The following is a 24,955-nucleotide window of genomic DNA, read 5'->3' on the forward strand; positions in this document are numbered from 1 at the left end:
GGAATCACTTTTACTGACAATAATTTATAAATTATGCACCGCTTGTGTTTGTGAATTGAGAAAGGCTTTCATATCTCTTCCATTAAGTCGGATTAAGATTTCATACGGATGCTGCATGGGGGGGGGGTGGAAAGGGGGGAGAATGCTATAGCAATATCCCCCCCGTCTCATTTCAATGAAATTTTTATTAGTGCTCTTTTTGCTGTAGTACACTCCTATTGGGATGTCTGTGAATCTGAAGCTTGGCTTTTGGACATGAACTCCCCTCAACCTGCCTTGCCTGCCAGTGGCTCCCAGGGCTTCAATATTTGATGGGGCTCGGGCTAACTCAGCCGTGAGATTCCAGCTGCAGAGATTTAACTCTAATGTAGAAGATTCTGAACGGAGGAAAACTGCTGGTGTCATAAGTAATACATCTGTTCCGAGAGAGAGGGGGGGGGGGGGGGTGGGTTGTGGTCATCCATGAAAAAAAATACAAAAAATGAATAAACAACTACTATTAAAATAGAATACACAAAAACACAAAAGGAAGAAAAGGCATTTAAGCGAGGAGCGCTCCATTCCATTCTTCCCTCTTTGTGTTCCTAAAATGAGAAGACCTAGAGCTATCGGGCTAAATATATATCAACCCTTATCTCACCCAGTCCTTCAATTGTCTCCTAATTGTGTGCACTTTTTACCCCTTTTCAGTGCAGCCATCAATAAAACGGGTCCCATAATGTCATCCTTGAAGAAGAAATGGGCATCACGCCACTTACATTTTATAGGCCAAATCCATTTCTTTGAGCATCTTTGCCTTTCTCTTTCTCTCTCTTTCTCTCTCTTGCCGTCCTCCTAACGGAATTCAAAGCATTTGGAAAATCTGTCTATTCAGCGTCAGCGCTCCGACTGAGGTCAGATGAGATGGGTCTGATGAACTTTCCCATCTTTCTCCCATCCCTGCAATCTATAGCGCTCTCCCCCTGAGCCATATGTCGTCCAGTGTTGTCAAGACTGCGTGTAATGGCCCTGCTAACAATGCACTCTTTGTGCCGGATAAGGAAAAGGAAGAAGCCTGTTGCCGAGGGGCAGAAAAGGCAGAAGAAACACTTTTTAGTGCCTGCTTTTATATATTCTTCTCTTCCCATTATACAAGTGGACTCTGCTGGAAATATTTGTCTTGACAGTAGTTTAGCATCGCTACCCCGCACTCCACCGCCCCTCACTGAAAGATTGAACAATTGAAATGTTCATAAGCACAGATGCCACACTCTTTTGTGTTGTATTCACAATGTCCTAAACCAACATTTCTTAACAAACTTCCTTGTTAGCTTTTTTTGTACAGATGCTAAAAGGTTTCTCTTTTTTTTCTGATGTGGAAAGACCGATCTGAAATGCATGTGGAGCAACTCTCTAAGGTGCCCACACCCAGTGGAGTGGGACTTCTATGGAGGCATACTGCTTCTCTCACACTGTATTTATCGCTTCTTATTACCAATAATAACATTGCTCCTCTGGGAGCTCAAGGGTAAGTATGCCCCCCAGCACTGCAGCCCTTTTAGAGACTCACCACACTGGCCTCAACACAAGTCCACAGTGTGTGTTTACAACCAATCAGCTACTGAACATTCTCAGGAGGATTCTGTGCATCATACACATGTATACAGAAAAGATCAACAACTATTACTACTAGATTAAGGTTTATAAAATGTATTGAGATTGAAGGTGGAGTCAGTGATTCTGTAGAATGCCTGTTGTCAAAAGATAAATCAGTGATCCGCTATCTGTCAGTACTGTGTGTGCATGCGCTTAAAAAATATACAGTGTTGATGCCTGTAAATGGACATGGTGCTAGCTATGGTGGCCCCCTTTGTTTACATACCACTTTACAGAGCCTATAGGCTGTTTATTAACATCATTTTTAGTGAAAAGACAGACAGACAGACAGCATGACCAACAAATGTTTTGAGTATATACTCCAGAATGCCTGACTCCACCTTTAATGCGTCGTGTTTAATGGCAACATGTTTTCAGTCTGCATTAGAAAACCAATACATTTTTTTTTTACAGTGACTAAATAGTCAAACAAATTACATTTGCTAGCGCTTGTTCCACTGTCCAGTAAATCAATGATTCCCGATTATCGGGATTTGTAATAAAAAGAGAACTTCTGTGCCTGTGGACGGAGTGTGGTTCACATGAGCTTGACTCGTTCAAAAAATACAACAGAAATGAGAACATAAAAAAAAATATATCGACATGTATTGTATTAAGGAGATAATAGACAAACAAACAAATGCAAACAAAATAAATAACAGGCTTTGCAATAGGAGACTGAAATAGTGAGCTGCAGAACTTAACACTGTTATGCTATACATTAAAAAAAGGTTGGAAATCACTGCACTGAAGTACTGGAGAAGATAGTGTGCTGAGACAGTATGCCATCCTGACATTTAAAAAAAAAAATTATGCGGCTAATTATTAGAACTCCGCGGCGTTTGTCCATGAAATGTGTCATCCATCTTGAAAACACGTTGACATGTGTGAGTCGTCATATAGTCATTTGAAGACCAATTTAAAAAGGAAATGTATCATAAAAAAAGAATCCCAGTTTAATTAATTATCAGTGTTAAAATAAGATATCCTTCAATTGTTGTGGACATTGGTCTAGTCTGGTTAGGTGGTGTGTTAATTAAGAGTGACGCTGGCATATATCAAAAGGCAGAGGGGAGGGGTTACAGAGGCCACCAAGTGAAATGTCCAGGTCACTGTGTAAACACGGCTGATTGTCTGGGACACCCTTGTTATCTAAAAGTCGTTTCCATCATTAACACGGAAGGACACACATCTCCTCTGGGAGCAGCAGTAGACGGACAGCTCCCGGGGGTTAAAAGGCACATGCCGAAACTATCAATAACTTCCACTAATTGTATGCTTTGTAATTAGAAGCAGAAATCAATTATGGGAATCGTTGGGTCCTGTCATTGGGAACGAGATAACAATGGGCCCAATGTCTGAATCGACGTACAATAATAATAATTTTTATTTTATTTTCAAAAGCATCAGGTAAAAGTCCATGGCATGTGATGGCATAACGTTATTTGTCAGTTAAAAAAGAAAGATTTGTATTTTTGATAAAAGGGAGGCTTAACGTTGGTGTGACAGGGAAGAAGAACTTGGATCATTTGACCTCTACATTGTTGAAGTGCAACTGCTGCGCTTAAACCCTCAGCTGTCACTTCCTATCTTAATTAATCCTAATTGACTATTGATGCGACACACAACTGTTAGGCTTTGTAATTAGTATTGCAATTTAGACCGGATAATCTAATAGGGCAGTCCAATTACTTCCAGAGGAAATAGAAAAAGCTGTGAGGCAATAATTATGAAACAGTCACTGCACAATGTGAAAAAAAATCAAGAGCTTTTTTTTTTCGAAAGAGAAATCCATGCATACATTAAACAATAAACGACCAAACGCTAGCCCTTGCTAATCTCATCAGCCATTCAACAGCATGAGACACAACTAATTGAATTGATTGCAGCTATCAATAGCAAACAAATGTGTTGAGTTGTCCATGCTCATATAATCTGACCTGATTCCATCAGCTGTCACGGTCTGTGAGAAAGCTGCCACGCCATGTACGCTTTTTTTCTAAATCTGTCAAGCCGGGGCATTTACATGTCTTTGTGTGTGTCCATGTTGATAGGGCAATTAATAAAATATATGTTAATAGGAGCTTAATTGTTTTACAACAGTGGGTTTTGACAAGGGCTGAGGGAGAGGAGACTTGTCAGCGATATATGAAAATGCGTGGCTACTCGGCAGCATAGCCCTCAGCCTAACATATGGTCTCCTTTCCAGGCTTTTGACTGTACCAAACATAATAGGAGCCTGCTGTTTATTTTTGAAACATTAGTAGTGATGTCACTACTCCTTTTGTCTCGTCAAGACAATAGCTGCTGTCTCTGCCCCCCCCCCGCCCACACACACACACACACACTTCAACCCCCCACCCCCAAATCAAAAGATGACATTTGAACAACGATAACAAATCCATCACTGAAAGCTGCCACACATCTCAATTACACACATAAGAAAAAGGAAAAAATGTGCCAAATTCAGAGCTATTATTTGGCAATCATAAGAACCTGGGTTGATTTTTTTTTTTTTTTGTAAAGCCTTTTTTGTTTACTCATCTTTGCAAAAATAAACATTTCAATGGAAATAGAAATTGGATTGTATTACGAGGTGCAATAAAGCAAATAAATATTTTTTTACAATACTCATATTTGTTTTACTTTCAATGTTGCATTTTTCTTTTTCTTTTTTTAATGTTTGCACTCAACTGTTATAAAAAGCAGACACATAGATTATACTGTGTGACAGACAGCACGTCATTCAAAATGTGTAATTGGCTGAAACTGTATGTCAGGCTCCTTTTAACTAAATAGTTTGGGAAATATAAACACTTAAAAAAAACAAATGAAATCCCTCTCAGCAGCTGCTTTTTAAATTGGTACAGAAAATTGTGTGAATAAAAAGTGGTCGTGTTTTCGGTCCGTAGATAAAATGACTAACCCAGCACTCCGATATGAATGTTTTCCTCTCCGTGTTTAACGTGGGGTTTTACTGTGTGTGGAGGACAGAGCTTGTTTGTTGCAGTGCAGGGCCCCCGCATGCCAAGTTGATTCATACACAAATGACCTGAGGGAGGCAGCAGTGCAGCGAACAAATGTGAGCACAGCTTCATCCCAACACTCTGAGTATGCTTTAAAAAGGCCATTTACATAGTGAAAATCTAATTACCCAAGCTCTATGAGAGACTATTTGATCTCAATCTTAAACAGAGCAGAACATATTATTAGGGGAGAGGGGTGGGGGGGGGGCTTTTCTTAAGATGAAGGTGGCTTACTGAACAGAGAAAAAAAAAATCAGCTTGTACACAATTCAGCACGTTTTAATTATTTTCCAACATAGATGAAAAGGGAAAAACACTGACTTATTTGTGTCCTGGGAGAGACAGTGTGCAGGCTTTTTTAGAGACACGGAAAACCCAAAGAGTAGAACTTGGGTTGGACAAACTGTGGGAGGGGGGGGGGGGGGGACAAAACCTCTCTCATTGGGTTGTTTCTGCTTAAAAGAGAAATCAAAAGTTCCCTGTGTTGCTTTATTAACAACCTTATTACTGAGCTGAACATGCCGTTTCATGACATCAAGTACCCACTATCATCATAATTACAGCGCGTATCCACATTGTCTTTTTATTACAAAAGGCCCCCTATAGGCGATTCAAGTCAATAATTCAATCCCGTTAATAATAATAACAGACACTTATCACACTTAACAGGGTTTTTAAAAGAGATAGAGGAAAAATAGATAAGTATATACGTAAATCTTTAAACATCAAACGCAAATCCACCTGTTTCCTATACAAAGTACTCAGCAGCTAAAGGCACTTCTAGACATGCAGTCACAAAAACTGAAGCCAAAACATTCAACCTGTACAAAGTGCAAATGTTTAAATAGAGCTGACGACATGTTGCAATCTAATGAATTACACAGCAAAGCTAAGTGATAAGTACACACTATTTAATTACTTAAATTACTCATCATAAATTTCACAACATCCAAAAACAATTGGTGTCCATTGTATTTACCTTAATCAAACCAAACACCAAACAGCATATTCAATACTTAAAAATAGATATATAATGCAAGTTTATATCATACTCTATGTATATTGTTAATGTATTGGTTTGCTGTTATGGTTAGAATGTTGCATATCAAATGTGTATTGTCCTATTCAGTCCTATCCTGCTCATTTTCAAAACAAAAACAAAGCAAAGCATGCTATTTTTGGGGCAGGAAAATGCTACTGTTTCACTTTTATGCTAGTGTTGTAGCACAATGCACGGATAATGAATAATGAATTGCCTCTGCTAAGCACTGCCTATATGGAAGGCTGGCAGCAAAAGACAACTCAGATGTCTGTGGAAAATATTGAAATATCAATGTGGACACAGTTTGGTGGCACTCGGACGATGATATTTACATTTCTTTTTTATATTGTCGGATGTATGGCCTAAGGAACATTACAGAGACGCACTTTAGTGGGCTATTTGCCTACCGTCTACATATGGAATGGCCCATGTGCTTATATGCATGCTTCCAAATGTTCAGAGTGTATGATTGCTTACGTACACACAATTGCCTTCCTCTACCCCGCCCCCCTCCCTTTGTTGTGCTAATTCAATGCCCTATGCCTTCCCCAATTTCAAGACTCCATAATCTACAAGATGTTTTTTCCATTTACTCAAGGATGGTCTAGTGCTACTAACTTGCCCTTATTTTGTATGACAAAATTAGGGCTTTCTCTGAAACGGACTGCAAGAAAAAAAGGGCCTGTGCTCTTTCGCTTCTTTGTTCTCGCTCTTGTCTTGGGGGAAAATCATGTGTAATTGTAGTCACTCCACAAAGATTTTTTAGCTTTGACCTTTAGTGCCGCGCGGTAATACAGAAAATGATGGGGGCAGATTTCCTCCTCTCCTCCTTCTCATCCACATCTCAATCTTTCAGAGAGAGAGAGAGAGAGATAGAGAGAGAGAGAGAGAGAGATGCTGCCTGCCTGAGGGGGCTTTGTTGATACTATTACACACTGCTATCACTTCTGCAAAATGTATATTCAGAACTTGTATTATCCTATTAGTATACCACTGGCTGCTGCTCTGGTTTGTCATTTTATCTCTAGAAACTGATACACAAGAAAAAAAAAAAAAAAAAACTGTAACAAAAGTAATACAACCCTTAAAGCTATAGTGCGTAATGTTTCCATCTACAAAAGGAATGTCGGTTAAATTCAAGCCATCGCTAAAAACGAGTTTACACAAAGTTGAGTAAGCCTATCAGCTCCACAAAAAAAAACTCTATGTATTTCTGAGTATGGCAGCCTTTACACAAAACTGACTTTCAATGTCAATCAAAATCAAAATAACACCTGTTACTGCTGGACGTTGGCCCGTTAAGAGAAGTGGTATTGTGAAGCAAGCATGTCTCCAGATCTAATGGCCTCACAAGGGAGCAGGATGAGGATGAGATGACTGTAGCCTTATGGTCCACGGTGGTGGGTAAGCTGCAGCCAGCCCTCACACTATACTCCCTTAAAGCTACGGGATGTTTTAGCTCCTTCCCCCATAATCTGGGCCTGGGATCTCAAAGTCACGATAGGGAGCATTGTTGTTCCCCTTGGTCTACCCCACAAAACCCAACATGTGGCAACGCTTGCTCATTTCCTCTGCTGCCCCATGGCTTCTTCTTGTGGACTTTTTTTTAAACCAGCCCAAGGACAACAGGTTTGAAAAAAAAATAAAAACCCAATGGCTTGCCAGGAACATTTTCTCACCGAAGCAATGCTGCTGACTTTGTAGGCTTTTTTCCTCACAGACAAATTGACTTGATTGACATATTAACATGCGCTTTTAGGCTCTGTAGACTGTTATTCTAACAATATGTCAAATAATAAGGGGCCTATATCAAGCTACATGCCTGTTTACAGAGCCTCCTGATAGTCCTACAGTTTCAGGGCACAGACAGTACAGACAGTTAGTGGATCATGAGGAGACTGATTACTGATTTGGACAAAAAGCACTACTGTAAATATAAAAACGATAACATGTTTTTAAAATGTTTATAACAGCATCTAAGTATCAGCCAATAGTACTAAAAGTATACAATACAACAACAAAAAGGCCTTGGCTATATATACATTTAAATAGGTTTGGGTGGTAATATAGCCTGTGTGTCACCTTTCACCTACCAACAATTCTTTGGCTGTAATGTCTGCAACCGATGCCTTTAGATCATTAATGACCCTTTCAGTTCACTAAATAAGGACTTACAACATACTTAGCAAATATTAGAGCCTTATTAAAAACCCCCAGAGACTCTGTTAGCATGCTTTAAATGTTAATCATTTGATATGCATAAGCTTATCAAGGGGGGCGGTGGGGGGGGGGGGGCTGTTTCCACCTATGAACTGAAGCTTAAAAGAGGGGAGTGGGCCCCGTTCTTGCTTGGACATTGGATTGTTATGTGTTGGGTTTTTTTTCTTCTTCAAACCAAGCGGCAGAAAATCCAATTATTAGCAACAACCCAATTACTTTCCCCTTCTCAGACTCAGCCGCTCAAATCCAAGGTTGGATTTTGTGGATTAGCGAAAGGTTTTACTGATAGACTCCTAAAAAGAGGAAGGGGGGGGGGGGGGGGGGGAGAGCAACAATGTCAAATTTCCTGGCCTGCCTGCATGCGCTCTTCCGGGATTTGGGAAGTCAGTGGAGGGGTTGGGACATGATCATTGAGAAAGGGTGGGATAATTACGGAGTGAGAGAGAGAGAGAGGGACAGAGGGGAAAAGGAACTGGTCTCTGGACAGTACATCACACGGTTAGCTGAGGTCAACAGTGCAAGTATATAGGGGGGGTAGGGGGGGGGGCGGTCAATGGGGACCTAGCCCACTAATAAAGCCATATTGACTTATACAGCCATACTTAATGCTCTGAGTGACTTGACACCAAAAAACTGCACTGCGGTATTTGTAAGTCAATTAGAAAGGGCATTGGTTGGATGAAGCCAGCGCACGGTTTGGCTGTCACTCTCAACACAGAGAGAGGATAAAGCTATGGACCCTGACCTTTGACCTCAGCTGTTCCTCTTGACTTCTAACACCTGCAGGGCCACTTACACCGGACACACAGCAGGCTGTAAAACGCCTTACCACGACACACTGCTGCTATCGATCGCGCCAAACACACACACACACCGATTTATTATTTAATGGAATGTTTAAAGGTGCTACAAGGAACTTTTCAAATATTTCTGAAACAGTCTCATTTTTCCACTGATGATCAAAAAATGACATGTCACAGCAAATGAGACCATCAGTGCAATATAATGCTATTTTTTTATAGTTTTTCTTAATGCCTTTGTCCGGGTATACCTCACCCCGTGTATACGCTAACCCGCAAGAACGAACACAAACTGAAAAGTTCCTCGGAGCACCTTTAAACAAAGATAAAGTCCGTGTCAAATAGGGAGTGGTAAAAACAAGCACCATACACTCAAGGTTATGAAACTACTTTTGAGTCTCATTTAAAAGAAATAAAAATATGCTAGACACACCATAGGCTACTTTTACTTCTGCTGTCAAAGTGGGTCAATGAATTACTCATTAAATGAAACACTCCAATCTCTCATTCTCTAATAAGGAGATCCATGAATGATATGTGCCACCTGCTAAAATTTGCAAATATCCCCCCTCTTAAAAGCCTCGTATAAGCTCCATCAGACTAATCGGAGTGGACAGCCGCCAAATAGAAAATCTATTCACGAATTCTCCATTTGCAAACTGTGTGCTGGAGCAGGTGAAGTCTTTTGGCAATAATTGACTGGAAAGGTATATGCCGTTCTCTATTAATGTGCAAGGATTAAATTTAACACCCCCCCCACCTTTATATCGTTTCAGGGATAGAGGAATCATATTGCGTCCCAAAGCTCACAGTAACCCTGAGGTAGCTCTTTCATTATTGCCTAATTAACCTGCTAATAGCCATGTCCTTACTACTTCTTCTTCTCTTTAATTATCTGGCGGCCTGCGTTTGCGTTCGTTCTGAGATTAGAACTGCGTCAGTCAGCTCTATGTCCCCCCATCACATCCTTTTATGGGATAAATTTCTTATTGGCTTTATTCTTTAAAAAAATACACTGTTTAATTAACAGCTATTTTCATCCTTGAAGAACACATCCTATAATAATGACATTACCCTGTACAACTCTTACCTTAAGGCAATGATGGAAGTGAGGTGGTGCAGGTTGTAGACTGGAGTAGGTTGGGTGTGTAACCACTAGATGTCCTTTGTGGTAAAGTGAACAAGCCCCCTGTCTGTCTGTCTGTCTGTCTGTCTGTCTGTCTGTCTGTCTGTCTGTCTGTCTGTCTGTCTGTCTGTCTGTCTGTGCCCATGGCCACTGCACTGTCTGGAGGAAAGCCAGCGAAAGACAAGAGTCATCCACCACTTCATCACTGGTTAGTCATTGAGCCCAGACACTGTCATTAATTGTAATAACGACTGAGTGTCAAGTCCGTGATTCACAGCTAAACGCATCATGCAAAAACATTTCTGTCCACTCAGCATTGTTTCACATTTGAGCGTGACTGCATTTTCTCTCAACTTTCTCTCACCCGTCAAGAACTCCAACACACATATTTGAAGCGGTCTAATGAGTTACTCTTTATAAATGAAGGGTATAAGCTGAAACTAATGGCAAGCTTCCTTATAGATAGTGTTAAAATCCTTTGACCTTTTAAATCCAAGGTTCTTTAAGGGATATTTTAACTTTCTTTCCTACCAGAGTTACTTAGCTGCAGGCTAATTGTTATTTCAGAAATATTATCATTATTTACATATTTTGAAATCAGTTTTTAGAAATGCCGAATTGTGCTATAGGTGCTTACTAAATATGTGCAAGAACAGGATGAAGTGCCTGCAACCAGATTGTGTTGCCTTTTGTGAAAATAGCCATGCTATCTGATTCCCTATGATAAGCAAGGCTATGTTAACCAGATGCTGGGTGTAGTCCTACAAACTGCTAGACGCGAGAGTGGTATCACTGTTTTTTTTTAAAGTCACTGTATACCCACCAAGAAATAGTCACACAATAGACACATAACCAGTGCAATACCATGGGATGTTTTTTTAACATACACAAACAAACATTTGCACCATCTTAAGAACACACATCAAGTAATTACTGAAAAAATAAAAATAAAATGATAGATACATAAATAAAACATTATAATAAAATATATATACCAATACAAAAAGATAAAACGTATAAGTTAGTGTACTGTGGAGGCACATTGTGTGACCTCTGAACAGATTCAAGCTAGCTCTTTCCCTGTTTCCAGAATTTGTGCTAAAGGAAACAGATGCTGGCTACACAACTATAACCTTATATTGAACATAGTGCTATTTAAATATTGATATTCTGATATAGTAACTTTTTGGAAAGGAAGCAAACGTCTGGTGTGTATTGAATGAAAGAAACGTAGAAGTATCAGTTATGTGCTGGTTAATGACCCAGTAAACATGAATGAAACACAAACTTAAAAACCAAAAAGTTATTAGTGTGTATTGCTTCTAGATGATCTATACAATTTTGACATACATTGATATACAGTACATGATGCCTTATAAGGAAGTAATATACCCAAATGTAATCTAAAAAACAGACTAGTTCCTCCATTACTTCCTCAGATGCTTTTGTATATACAGTAGGCCTATATACGCATGATGAATGTTTGATTTTCTGGTGTGATTTAGTAAAGCAAAGATCATGTCACTGTGTAAAACCAGGGCGGGAGAGGCAACAGTGCGAGGGGAAAATGCTACTATCTGCTGTCATTTCCCTCTAGACATACAACCAGTGGAGCATTTAAGTCGCTAGACGCACAGCCAAGACTCAGACAAGTGAATTTATGTGTTAAGTTGCTGTCCCCCTCCCTCTCCCTCACTGTCTCCAAGGCCCATGCAGCACAGATAGCCGGTTCCATTAGGAATTTCCAAGCTGAAATACGAAAGGGTGCTTGGGGAGGACACATTAACACATGTGCCTCTTCTGTAGTTAAATGTCAGAATGGGGAAAATGAGGGCCTGTGACTTTATATTCCATTAGCCACTGCCTCATGTTTCCCTGCTGTGTATCTAAATAAATAATCAAGACAGCCTCCAAAACACGAATCATCTTTTCACAATAATAGAAAATTAATGGCTCTGCTTGGGTAAGTAAATTACACCCAGAGAACACCCCACAGCCTAAACCACTGCCCAGAGATGATGACAAAGGAACACATTATAGGGCCACAGAAAAAAAAAGAAGAAGGAAACCCAGTCGTCCAGAAAATTCTTGAAATCTGAATAAAATGTTGGGGCTTTCAAAGCTCTTTACAATCACCTTGCATGAAAGTCTAATTCCGTTTGGCTTCTTACTAATTCATAAGCCATTAGTAACATATTTCTCTAACAAAAAGGCCCCTGACAAAGGAAAAGAGAGTGTGTTTGGGAGAGGTTTGTGCAAATTAACATTTAAGTAGTATGCGTTTAAAAAGAAATTCTCAAAGAAACGGAATAGAGTGGGGCTTGAAAGATGCAAACGGCTGAACTATTCTACGGGGCATGAGCCAGATATATTTAAATGCATCTTAAGTGTATATTACTGCCATGCAGTAAGCATAACACCTGTCATGGTAAATCATGTACACATTCGGGCTACTATTTAGATGAATAGAGCCAGGCTAGAACAGAGACTCAAGCTTTAGTCGGTATACACTCAACATTGCACTCCTGCTATTCCGTAGCAGTAATAGTGCAGCGGTGTTTGTAACAGTCAGCTTAAATATAGTCCACAGCCTTTGTGCTAGCAGCTCCGGGAGGCTATACTTTGGGCTATGAAACATTTCACTGAAAACCAACCTCAGGGTGGCGCTATAGGAAATGTCAGAGGGTCACCAAAGTCACTGGCTGTACAGAATAGTGTGCCAAGTAGGGTTAGTTCACTGGAAATGTGTTGACCTGGTGGTGGCACTAAAGGGGGATAAGCAAATGTATTAGGATTATTCTTCTGGAGACCATGACAGTATTTACAAAATGTTCATAGTAATCCTTAAAATAGCTGATGATATATTTCAGCCTGGACCATAGTTGTGGACAGCCCAACTGCTGGCATGACTAAACATATTAAACATTTGCTGGATCCAGCATCTTAAAAGCATCAATTTGCTGATGAAAATCCATAGTAAATTGCACATTTTGGTATTTGGAGTTGTGATAGGCATTTTTGACTGATCATGATCATTTAATCCGAACATTTGATCATTTGACATACCCGGTTTACATAGCCAAGGCTGTGTATTAACACCAGATTTTTTTCAGCACTCTCCAGAATCGCTCATTTCACCTTTAATTGGAAAAATAATTGACAAAAACTGACAATTGCCAACTGGAACACTTCCTTGTCGGCTACCTCTCCTACCTTTTCTACACTTCCTTCTCCAGACAATTTGACCTGACCTCATGTGCTCATTTGCACTAATGTCCTGCTTCAAATTAACACCATCCCAGACATTCACACCAGAGAGCTGACATGTGTTACACTTTTATAAAAAAAACTCTTTCTCAGCCAAAGAAATGCATACTTTAAAAAACAGCACTAAAAAAAACTAGTCCAACAGATAACAATGGAAGGATCTTTGATGTCCAAAAAAAAAGAAAGCCAAACGGTAAAAATAAAAAACTTTAGGTGAAATATGTCTGGTTGAGTCTGGATAAACCTGGAGAGGGGGGGGGGGGGGGGCTAATTCCGTAGTGGAAGAGGTGTTAATGCTATCTCATTTCCACACATAAACACCATTTGTCTCTCCCCTGCACATGAATTATTAGCACAGATGCAACCTTACTGTTTACTATTTAAACAGGATGAGCCTTATAGCTGCAGCATATGAAACAGCAAGCGAGCTGGTCTTGTGAGCCAACACACAGGTTACAGCAGCAGAGCACAGAGCCCGGACAGACGGAGAATCAGTCATGAATAAGTCACACAGCCCTCTGGACCTGCTTCTGAAGGTACCGGGGCTCTGACATGGAGCTTTTTTCATCTGATAGCAGCGCTCCAAATGTCCCGGAGACGTGGGGGGATTCAGATACATGCATGTGGGATACACTGTGCATGCATGCAGGGGCCGTCTTGTGTCTTATGTGTGTGTGAATACATCATACAATCCTGATGATCACGCACATGCACACACACATGCACACACACACACACACTCACAAGGCATCTTCATCCTTTCTCTAGAGACCCACCACTCATCCACTCAGTTTTTTCAAAGCACAGTTTTTTTTTCAAGGCCGGCATGGTGTCAAGAGTGCTGGGTTATTCTGCCTCCAATTCAAATAATGATTGTAATTAAGCAATTAAGAGCTGAGAGGCCAAGACCTGATGGCTTTTCCTTACACATCTAAACACACGGCAAATGTGGATTCACCGGGGGATACATACATTATGGTTATGGCATATGCTTTGCTCCCTTTGGTACTGACAGCATTAGCTCATGTCAAAGGGGTAGAGGGAACAGGCAGCGGGTAAAAGTATGTGGAACATGTGAAAATACACCAACGTGTGTCTAAATCTCTGTATGTTTACAGACATCTAGAATAATATAGTTTTATATTGTCTTTTTAGTGAGCTATAATAGCATTTGAAGATCTTCTACATTTTAGTATGGCAAATACATTTCTTTAAAATCAAAGAAAATTTACAGAAAAGTGTCTTGTCCTTAGACAGTCTCCACTGAAGTACCAACCTGAGATTCTGCAGGGTTTTTTTCTTCCACTTCTTGAATAGACTTTCAAGGAGTGCAGTGAGACACTGGGCAGCAGCAGCAGCAGCAGATGAGATATTTGGCATTTTCAGGTATAGGGAAAAAGTCCAGGCTGGCCTTACATTCAGAAATAACACAAGTTCTTAAACTATTGACTGCACTGAAGCAGTAGACTTCAAAAGGTCCCTCTGACCTGTTTGCTGAGGAGCCTCAAACCAAGTTTTTTTTCTCCTTCTTCTTTCCCTCCCCAGTATACCGCGCCTTTCATTATTAATTTGTTTTTTTTCTCAAGTTTCTCTCTGACCCAGGACATTAAATAAAACATTGTATGGTTCATGAAAGATTATGAAAGAGCAGAGCATAAGCAGCAGGAGGTGTAAACTCAGCACAATTCATTCTGGTATATAATGTCAATGCCAGCAACCCCCCTCTCACCCTACCTCCATGCCCTGCAGGCATATTGGCGGAACTACCAATGGATGCTAAGCTTTTTCCGACAAAGCTCCGAAGATAAAGTATCTTCCTTTTATCCCTTCTGCAAATCAATTCTGGGCCTTACAGCAAAATCCCATAAAATAACTTCAAACACCACTACTTACTCCGAAAATTTGTATTATGGCTATATCTCTTTGAACCCGTAGCGGTGAAGTTTTGGAGGGAAAATGATTTAAGTGTTATCTGCTAAGACGTCAGCATGTCAGCACTTCACCTCAGTTTTTCTTCACATGCCAACCTGAAGCCTTGTATTTCTCTACCTTGTATTTTGGCTTTTGATTGCTTCCAACCATCCAGGAGTGGTGATAAATACAAATGCATGCTTGTAAACGTAATGGCCGTAGTAAGTGCAAACAAGCCGGTGTGAAGCCCTGCTGGAGTCTCATGCTCAATCCGCTGCTGCAATATTCATCTCCCTTCACTATTCTTCAACGGTATAATAAACTGGGGATGATAACGCCATAAACTCAAGTCAAGGTGTGATCACTGAAGTAGCCGCAGAGGCTCAATACCTCCACCCAAAAGACACCTATAGTCTCACTATTAATTACTGCATTACATACAACATTTAAGTGCATTGAACTATGACTGAAAACAAAAATTGGCCAACTCTTTGCCCCCAAGTATGCCATTAGCATAGTGTTACTTAACTTGTCTATGCAATTAGCAAGCTAACTCACTATATAGCTTCCTAGGTAATACTGTAGATAGATTAGCCTCAACCAAAGGACCTGCTATCTGTTGATATATACATTATTATCGAAAACTGTCACAATGTATTTATTTCCAGGTTATATTAATCAGCACATGTATTCACTTAAGGGGTCTTGTCTATTAGTGATGGCTATAAGCTTATTGGCCCCTTGCCAGTTTGCCGAAAAACTAGATGCATTGAATTACTATTAATTATACACACACACACACACACACACACACACACACACACACACACACACACACACACACACAGGCACATGTCACTGAAAAATTAAAAATACGATAGATAGATGGATAGAACTGATTTGCATTGGTTTGGTAGAACATGTTGATTATTATTAGTATACATAATGTTAGGCTAGAGGCACATGTTTTAATACAAGTCTTGGTAAGGAATGGATAATTGCTCTTAACTGCTGCATTTGGAAAGTCAAATGAGATACTCAAAGAGGTCACTACTCTGAGAAAAGGAAAGATTTCATCTCCCACATGGTGTGGCCCTGAGCTATACACAAACAGTACACTGCCGGTGTGAGCTGGAATATTGTTCTTACATTTAGAGTGGGTAGTAGTGCAAATGTATTCTTTCTGCACAAAACTGCATTTGATAGGCACTTGCCACTGTTGTATTTTCGACAGCGAGTCATGCACATGCACATCCAACCTTTATCTTTGCAGTGGGCCTTGTCTGTGGGATGTGGACAGAGCTTCCAGGTCAGAGGAGGTTTGTAAAGATGACCTGACAATCGTGTGCAGGGTCATGGTCTTTCTGGACTCCTCTCTCACCAATGGCAGTAACACAGCTCCACAACTTCACCTTGTGGAAATAGAGGAGACATGTACATGCACACACAATCTATAGCTTCACTTGTACAAGAGGACAAACACCAACTGATTTACAATTCCTAATCTGGGAGGTATTTTCATTTTCGTGTGACACAAATTTTCCTTAGGCTGACAACGTATGTAGATATACTGTATTGTACAGTAGTAACAACTTTTTTTTGTAAGAAATTAACAATTCACAAAATCACCAAACAATGTAGCGACAGTAAAGGGGGGAATAATAGGAAGATATAGCTTTCTCATGGTTGCTTACTTCCCTGCACTCTCCATGTTTCTGTATGCATGCAGCAGCAGGTGAACCTTGGCTGACCTGATGGACGGGCCTGAGGTGACCTTTTGAGATGGGTCACTCACTTTACTGCCTGGCCTATTAAATCCATGAAGCCCTCCCGTGTCAAAACATGACCTAAATCTTCACAAAATTGTAAAAATCCTGACTGCAAAAAGACATCGACAGTACAATAACCTTCTACAAGCAAGTGAAGCCCCCGGTAATACTATTATATTGTATTTCATGATTGCATGCTCTTTTTTCATTTATGTTTTGTCATTTACAGTTGTGGTTGCCACAGCAATCTGTAAATATTGGGGCTGTTTCAAAGATTATAATTTTTAGAAGTAGAGTGCCTCTGTGCATAGCAATGGTCACACATTTTTAAAAAAAATCTATGTAAATGTGCTGCAAATTTTGCAAAAATTAATACAAATGCAACAGCAAAAACACCACATATCCAGTCAAAACTACGGAAGTGCTCCAGGCCTTGGGGGGGGGGGGGGGGGGGTGCTAAATGGAACAGCTTGATTTGTGACAGCTTGAGAGTGTGTTGGTTTTTGATTTTAATATTGTAAAAGACAAAGGCCAAAAAAGAACACATACCCTTTTACCCTTTTATATTGCCTCGTTGTTTGAATTATGTAGGCAGGAAACTATTTTAAACGGCATCATGACAGACATATGTTAAAGTATACATAGACTGTAGATGTCATCTAGGTTAGTTCGACTTAAAGGTGGAGTCGGCAAATCTGGAGAATGATTGTTGTCAAAATCACTTCTTGGCCTAATCTTTGGATATTGTGTATATTGACTTATAAAGAAAACTTAACTTATATCTCCTGAAGATCCACTACCTGTGTGTGTGTGTGCTGACAAAAATACCTGGTGTTAATTAATACACAGTCTAGGCTCACAAACGGACACATTGCTAGTATGGCGGGCCCCCTTTTGTTTACATACCCTTTGTTTACAGGCTCTCAACGGTGAGGTGAAACCATGGACATATAAAGAAATGGACACCGGATTGAAACACGGCGCCCATTCATTCCTATGAAAGCTGCTCATTGGCGCAGAGAAGCAACAAGGAAGCATAATCCGGAAATTCCATGCGGCCCGGAAGCATGACGTAGCATGGACGTAGCTGCATTGTGGACCTATCAAGAAAGAGGGCGGCAAACATAGCGGACTGGAGGCGGGTGTAGAATCATTCTCGTTCTGTAGCATCTAGCCTGGTGAAAACAAACTGAAAGCCGTTAAAAGCCGTTGGGCTAATAAAACGCTTGAGGTTGCGTTTTGAAATGAAAAAACTTCCATTTTAATAGTATATGGTTTAAAGATAAGTATGCATTTTTGCAGAGACACAATCTTGTTCACCGCTTGTACTGTGTGGACAGGGAAATCTGCCTATGGAACGCATGAAAATAAGCTCCTCCCCCAACCATGTAATACCAATGGCTTGGCCAGATGTCCATGCTGGCTGCTCGGAGAAGGCACAGTCCTGGGGGCCTGGGTGAAACACTGAGTGTCATCGCTGGGTGACATTCTATCCTGTACAACAAAAAAGACAAGCTACTGTCGGGAATACCAGTTTGGGAGCTTGCTGTCTCTCTTGTGCTGTGTCTGAAATCGCGCACTTACGTAAGTGAGCTTACATTGAGTGCTCTTTATTATCCCTACAGTACACTTACTTATAGACGCAGTGCTCTCATTTCTACAGTGCACTGTCCAAACTGCCGTCGCGCACCTACCGGAAATGACTTTGCATTTTGACGGTTCTTCTTCGGTGGTATTTTTTTCTGCTTGCGTTACCGATAGCCAAAACAGGCACATTAGTCGCGGAAAAACTAAAACAATATATAATTAAACTTTTGTGGAGCGCGTCCGTCTCCACGGTTGCTTCAAGCTCTTCTATTTAGATTAGAATGTCCCATCCTCTCCGTTACGTAGGCAAGATGGCGGCCGTTGAGTGTGGAAAGTGTCCATCGCTCCACACTCAAGTTTTAGACCGTTTTAAGTGCACGACAGAGGAACTTACAGTGCACTTCATTTTGGCACACTCTCCGGTTTTGCGCAAAGTGCACTCAAAAAAGTAAGTGTAAGTACAGAAGTGCGCGATTTCAGACACAGCTTTGGTCTCACTGGGGTCACTGCACAAAGTGACCACAGTTATAAAAAATACAAAATTTAGCGTGAGCTTGACGGGCCGCCGGCAATGAAAGTCTTACAGCAACTCTACGAGGAGATTGCGGTGAGCATAAGCATGTGCAAAAAAGTGACAACAATCACCCTGATGCAGACCGAGTAGTAGGGGTGGGAATCTCTTGGCACCTCACGATTCGATTCTGATTCAGAGGTCAATGATTCGATTCAAAATCGATTATCAATGCATCCCGATGCATTTCTTTTTACGTACATACCCATTTGTGATTTTCAAAAATATATTTATATACACATCTGAGTTTGCTACTCGGAGTTTGCTAATCACTTCCTACTTTTGTGATGATCATTAAATACAATCAACAGATGAATTACCTTCTCTAATATTGTATTAGAGAAAAAGCTTTTCTTGTCACAAATATGACTTTCTATGACCAGTGCAATAATTAATGAAGCTTGAATTTCAACACAATGTGGAAGTGTGTAAAAACTAAACCGATTCACTTTAATTTTCTTTCTACTATTGTTAATCATGTTTCTATAGGATTTCTATTCTATTATTTTCTATGTCATTTCAACACATTGTGCAAAAAGTATGGCTTTGAATTCAGCTCTCATACAAAAACGTGAACAGACACAAAGCCAGTGCAGGTCATATGGGTTTGCTGCTCTCAGGCCTTTTGTCACCACTTTTAACAACTCACACTTGTGTGGTGTGCATGCGCAGTGGCGCAGGAAATACTAGTATTGAATACTAGTAAAAAAATATTAAAATATAAAAAAAAAATATATATAAATTCTGAATCGATTCGGAATCGTTCGAGAGAGAATCGCGATGCATCGGAGAATCGATTATTTTTCCCACCCCTACCGAGTAGCACCGCATAGAAGCTAACAGGAGCCGCTAACATCGCTAAGACAACAAGCTACACTGAGGCAGTACGACATGGATATCCCTTTTGCAATGGAAAATCACCTCCAGAAAATGACGAGTATAGTAGAGTTGAGCTGGTACTATGTAATGGAAAAGCAACATCGGATTCTCTCTCTTTCTCGTGTCATAAATCAAGCGGTTTCACTTAGTGCCTCCTAGAGGCGGCAAGAGGCCAGGAGCACTTCCGTTGTGTTGACTTGATTTGCAGTGTTTTTCTGTTGCCTTTGTTTTCGGGGTTTGTGTTTTCGACTTTTTATTTCGTTGCTGTTATTTGCAGCGTGTTTGCTGTTAATGCTTTTGTTTTTCGATTTCCCCATATTTTTCTGAATGTTGCATCGTTTCTGAAGCTGCGGCACATTTCTCTTGTTTTGGGCCATTGTAGTGTATACATTTGCAGTTGTCTGTCACCATCGGTCTCAACCACCAGTTAAGGAAACAATGATTTACAGTACAGAACAAGTAGCATCAAAAAGAACTACGTGCTATGTGTTGTACAATAATGGGCAACCCCAGCCAAACATCGACACTCAATGCTCTAAATATGAAGATAATCCTCACTACTGTGTTGAGTAAGAATTACAAAAGAGGATATGTTACTCCATTTAGATAAGTGTTATTCGCCATCAACAGTGTCGTAGGCTGCGCAAGTATTCATGAGAATGCATTTGAATAATTCAGAGAGCTCTTGCCAACTGCTAAGGGAGGCCAAGTGACAGTCTGTGCATTATCCTTTGATCAAGGGGGTTCGGAAAGGAGCGCGGCATCGGCCACACCGGAGAAAAAGCATATTTAGGCCAGCACGGATGCACAAATCCATGATGACAGAGCAACGGAGCAGTAAGCAGCATCCAAATCTTTTTAAAGACCTGCACAATATGAACATAGTGGCTTTGGCATTGTGTTAAGCAGAAAGGATCGCTAGACTAAAACATCCCATCTGGCGGCAATAGATTTAGTGCCCAAAGAGCCCAGCCTCTATACTCCCAATGGTTATTGTCTTTTTAGGGGAATGAAATTCGTATTCTTAATTTTTTGTTTGTAATCTGACACAAAGCCAGAATGCCACAGGTTCAGCTGAGGGGGATTTGTTCACATGATCCATTTAGTAAAACAAGGATTATAAGCCAATTGACTAATAGCATGGCTTTATTTACAATAAAGTAGGAGCACAACGTTTAGTGTGATGATGATGAGAAATAGTCCTAAAGCAATAGTGCGGAACTTCTGTTGTCCCCATCAGTAATAACAACAACACTGCATGCGTATCTACTGTACAAAAAGTAAGGCTTCGGTGATCGTGCATTGATTTGATACCTTCTGCTGTTCGTCCAGGTTTTTTTCTTAGCAGTAGAATCAACAACTGAAACATTTCTTGGGTTCTTCTTGAACTCCTGCACTTGTGTCGGGGGGCAACACCAGCTTGTTAACGCTGCCATACTAAGAAATACAGAGAGAGTTTTGTGGAGCTGATAGGTTAAAACAATTTTGTGTGTACTCGTTTGGCCATGGCTTGAATGCAACCGACATTCATTTACATGAAAAACCCTACGCACTATCGCTTTAATATAAAACTCAAAACAACACAAACTTCAAACATACAATCTGGCATACACGAGCAAACAAAGAACAATTAAAGAAGGCTTCATATCTGGCAAGCACGAAGTGTTAAGACAAACAGAACAAAAGGAAAATGGAGCACTTATAAGAAGTGCTCAAATTCCAGACCCAACACCTTTGGACAGCAAATCCCCGGACGCAGCTCGCTACAAACTAAATCATTTGAATAAACTCTGTCACGGAATCAAAAAACTGCACCACCCAGGCATACGCTACAACGCAATAAAAAGTCACCCCTCCGCTCTGAAATACTTTGTCACTAAAATGAAATGTGATGTAGAGCGCTTTTCCATGCATTCGCCTCTCAATTATGGATAGTGATTGTAATGAGTCCAGATGGCGCCCCAAACACTGAACTTCTGTTTATTCCCATTGCAGTTTTCGGGAGAGATGAAAAATATATTAGGTGTGTATACGTTTTTAAAGTAACTCTTAGCTTATGATTAAAACACTTAGGCATATGCAATGAAATCCCACAGAGCCTGTTAAATATTTTTCTCTTCTTTTCTCCCTTGCAGTCTTCCGGAATGATAAGTTGTGCATGATTCTGAAACTATTACTGATTTGAGTAAAACATTCAGTGAAAGTAGCTGGAGGAGCTGGCGGGGCATATTTATGTGACTTGTATTTGCAGATCCTGACTTCAGTGACAGAGTGCTGCAGATTCTTAATGAAGAAGGGGGAGGAGGGGGGGCTTTAGCTAACTGTTTTTCTGAGGCCAGCACTTCACTGTCTGCTTTTTAACAACATGGCTCCGGAGTAGTAGTAGAATCTGTGTGTGTGTGTGTAACACGCCTGTAAGTGCTGTTTGTTGTCAAAAGAAATCTACCACCCAATGTCCATGGATTAAAAATGCAACATCTCCTGTTTCTTTCCTCTTTCTCCCCCCTTGTTTCATTTCCTGTAAATGAGCCGGCTCAGGTTAAATAAGAGATGCAGATTTGACTGGTACAGCGATCCGGGGGAAAATAGACATGTGCTCTCAGCTCGGTGCAATCTAAGTCGGCGGGCCTCCGACAAGACGTTCTCTGCTGCTGTCATTTTGACTGCTGTTACAAGGAAAGCTGTTTTAGGGGCATATGTTACGTGTCTGCCTTTTACTTACGATGATTTTTTTTTGGAGCTCCAAAATGGTAAATTAGTGGTTTTAAAAGACTAGCCAGAGGAAGAAGCGTACACAATATTGCTTCAGAAAGTAGATTGCAGTGCTTGTGCTAATTTGGCTGCCCCTCGCAAGCTGGTAGCTAAATCAAAGTTATTCATTTTCCCCGAACATATACCACTACAGCCACAATGAGTGACAGTTATGAAGCTGAACGCTTAAACATTTAGCCTAGCAGTAGCGCAGGTGTCGGAAATCAGTAAACTAACTCAGTATCGTTTTATAGATAGCATGTATCCAACTCACATTAGGTAACATTCGCCAACTGGAAGGTACTGGTTGTACCAGACCTAGCCTAGTAAGAATTACATACAACCATATCATATTTTATATCAAGGAGCTGAGCACAAATTGCACAAAAAACAAAAATTGTCAGTTCATTTCAGTGTTTCTCACTCTTAAAATTAGTTGCACTGGACATTTTGGAGTTTCATTAATCTCAAATTAGATTTTTCTTGTGTTAAAGGTGAAGTAAGCGGTTTATTTATTTATTCTTTATTCATACAGTGAACACTTACATAATGTGCGCGTTTCATAAAGCCGATCTCTCAGTCAGCTGCTCTGCATGTAATCGGCAAATAAACTTATTGGAGGATCCCGAAATTTTTATCCAATCACAAGAGAGAACGCTACAAACCGAGACCCGTCTCACTCATGGTCTCACTGCCGGTGCACGCCAGAGCAACAGATGGGTGAATGTTTATGCCCCTACAATGGCGGAGCAGGTAAAAATCCTTCCCAATGTCTGTTTTGATGGTTTTTATCATGTTTTATCACACTTATGGATCTGAGATAATGCTAGATAACTCGCTGCTTGAAGACCGCAGTGCATTAATGTGGTGACGTAGGGACGAGCGAGGGGACTGCTAACTGCAGTAACTGATAGGAAGTTAGCTAAAAGAACCATTCCGCTTACAGCACCTTTAAGTGTGAGTTTTGTTGACAATGGATCCCCAATATTACAGTAAAGATGGGTGGGTACATTAGGTGCACTACTAATGCTTGGAAATATAGTGGCTGGTAGTTTTCAAAAGAAAGTCTGACACTGTCTTGACTCTGTCATACACGGAAAACCTGAATGACACGCATTATTCTACCACGACATTTGTCCATCATATTATTAATAGCGACAATGGCAATAAAGATTTAATAAAGTTGTAATTCTGATTACTGCATTGTTAATCACAAGGATGATGGGATGACTTAGAAAATTCTCCTATATCTTTGTATTTTACCTGATAAAATTGTAATTGTTTACACTATCATTATGGTTTAATGTCAAATGTCAAACCTTGAGCCATAGTGTAAGTTGTGCCTTTGCCCCTCGCCGCTGCCATCCACTAGAAAGAGCAGCAGTTAACTGTGTTGTATCTCATCTGGGCCTTCTGTGCCATGCAGTGAACAGACTTCTTGGTGGGGAGGCTCTGTAAACACAGCGTTACAGGGAGCACACACACACGTCTGCATTCTGAAACATCAGTCTCACACTGAGGGCTGTCAAAGACACCAGAGACACAGACAGGCACACACACACACACACACACACACACACACACACACACACACACACACACACACACACACACACACACACACACACACACACACACACACACACACACACACACACACACACACACACACACACACACACACACACACACACACACACACACACACACACACACACACACACACACACACACACACAGGGAACCGACCTGTGGCATCCCTTTCAAATGCAATCAGAGCAAGAAAAGGCTATTTTAGCTAAACGTCTCACATCTAAAAAGATTTTTTTTGAAAGTCTTTGTGAAGAAGAAACATAGAACCATGACCTGTGTTTTAGGCAGTTGTTAACAGAAATAAATCATTGCCATAAATCTCTAGTCAAACTAAGCACTTTGTTACAGTGTTAGGGAAAGGTGCTATATATGAATGAATGAATGATGAATGAATGAATGAATGAATGATATTTTTATTTTCGTGTCATGCCACACATGTGGCCCATCCCACACAGGATTACAAGACACCGCTATAACTACACAAAGTGTGTAGTACAAACATGAAACAAAACAAAAACAAATAAAAAAAACACTAAACATAAAGAGACATATTCCTCCTTGCCCACGCCTTTTCAATAAAGTCAGCAATTAAAAAGGTTCTGTATTGGAACAGCCAAGCTAACATATCAGTATCACACATGTAATGAACTTCTTTTACATCGACTTTCTTGAATAAACTTAATCTCAAATCGTGGTAAAACGGACAATAAAACATGAAATGAATTTCATTTTCAATTTCCTCAAGCTCACAAAAAGTACACAGCCTATTCTCTTCGCT

Source organism: Ammodytes marinus (assembly GCF_949987685.1).
Source record: "Ammodytes marinus genome assembly, chromosome: 8".
Classification (NCBI taxonomy): Eukaryota; Metazoa; Chordata; class Actinopteri; order Uranoscopiformes; family Ammodytidae; genus Ammodytes; species Ammodytes marinus.